This window comes from Mastomys coucha, unplaced genomic scaffold, assembly GCF_008632895.1.
Source record: "Mastomys coucha isolate ucsf_1 unplaced genomic scaffold, UCSF_Mcou_1 pScaffold20, whole genome shotgun sequence".
Classification (NCBI taxonomy): domain Eukaryota; kingdom Metazoa; phylum Chordata; class Mammalia; order Rodentia; family Muridae; genus Mastomys; species Mastomys coucha.
Window position 1 is genome coordinate 141,327,204 of NW_022196903.1, and position 1,727 is coordinate 141,328,930.

Consider the following 1,727-nt stretch of genomic DNA (forward strand, 5'->3'; position numbering starts at 1 on the left):
AGATGAAGACGCCATCCTAGAGCCATGGACCTCTGCAAATGAGGAAGTAATCCTAAAGCCATGGACCCCTGCAGATGAAGATGGAATCCTAGAGCCAGGGACCTCTGCAGATGAAGATGGCGTCCCAGAGCCAGGGACCTATGCAGATGAAGATGGCATCCCAGAGGCAGGGACCTCTGCAGATGAAGATGCCATCCCAGAGCCAGGGACCTCTGCAGATGAAGATGGAATCCTAGAGCCAGGGACCTCTCTAGATCAGGATGGAATCCCAGAGCCAGGGACCTCTGCAGATGAAGATGGAATCCTAGAGCCAGAGACCTCTCTAGATCAGGATGGAATCCCAGAGCCAGGAACCTCTGCAGATGAAGGTGGAATCCTAGAACCAGGAACCTCTGCAGATGAAGGTGGAATCCTAGAGCCAGGGACTTTTGCAGATGAAGATGGCATCCTAAAGCCCAGAAACTTTGAAGAAAATCCTTTGCCAATGAATGCTGCCAGGAGATGGTCCACTTATAGCTTGGAGCCTCAATTCTTGCCATCATAAAAGTTTATATCAGGCCTGGAAGAAATTAATGAGGTTCGTAACTCAACTCATCATCTAATTATAGCACCGAGCTGTACAGGATACATAAACATGAAAAGGGAATTTCTTCTCTTCCTTTAGAAAGAGAGTTCACAGGTTTGTGTATTTGAGAGTCATTAAGCTTATATAAAATAATCAAACTTCCCACTTCGATTCCTTCCTTGAGTAAAATTAAATGTCAGCGAAAAGGAATTGAATCTTGGGCTGCCATTTATCCAGTTAAAAAGTACTTGGAAAAGCTTCTTGCTACTTTTATTGTCCCCAGATCTCCCAGGGACAGAAGCCATCATCCAAGCAGATTCTTGAAGAAGGAAATGCTACTGTTTTTCAATCAGTGGTGGTTAGAACGTCCCTCACGAAGAAAAGCTAGCATTTTAGGGAGATTTGTTAGAAGGAACTTCTGGTCATCTAATGTCTTTTCTCACACACCCTTCCTCCTCTTTAATAAGACTGTGCTCTGTTGAGATATCCATCCAAGTAAGAGATAGCATTCTTCAGGGGTGACAGGCTCCACCCCTGACTTCAGCCCCTGTGGACCCTCTATGGCAGTTTAAACCAGCCATACCCTTTGGATCCTTGTGTCAGTGATTGCTTCAGCATAGTATATCATCTGATTCTCCAAATAGTGTTGAGTGATGAAGGACTGCTGCTGGAAGGTTCTGAAAGATTCTCTGTTCTTCCCTTCCTGCTATAGACATGGCTGTGTCACACATTGCAGATTCACCAGTAGCCATCTTTCAGCTGAGCATGACTGAAGAAGGAAGATCTAAGAATATCTTATGGAAGCAAAGTCAAGATCAGTTATCAGACACATAAAGATTAACCTAATGTTGAATTTTTGTTTTGAAATAATAAATGTCTTTGGTTGTTTTATTGTTAACTTGACACAAACTAGAGTCACCTGGAATGAGGAAATTGCAATTAGGAAGTTATCTCTAGCTCTGACAGTATCTGACTAATACAGATGTAGAGGCTCACAGCCATCCATCGAACTGAATACAGGGTCCCCAGTGAAGGAGTTAGAGAAAGGACTAATGGAGCTGAGGGGTTTGCATCTCCTTAGGACGAACAACAGTATGAACTAACTAGAACCCTCAGAGCTCCCAGGGTCTCAACCACCAACCAAGGACTGCACATAGAGGGG

At 44.2% G+C, this 1,727-nt stretch overlaps 1 long non-coding RNA gene across 1 annotated transcript in view; it reads right to left on the reverse strand.

The window, feature by feature from the left end:
- Positions 1-1,147: 1,147 nt before the first annotated feature.
- Positions 1,148-1,727, reverse strand: part of LOC116098438 — a 7,994-nt gene continuing 7,414 nt past the window's right edge. Inside the window, exon 2 of the long non-coding RNA XR_004121852.1 lies at positions 1,148-1,359. This is a non-coding gene — a long non-coding RNA (uncharacterized LOC116098438). The remainder of the gene's footprint in view (positions 1,360-1,727) is intronic.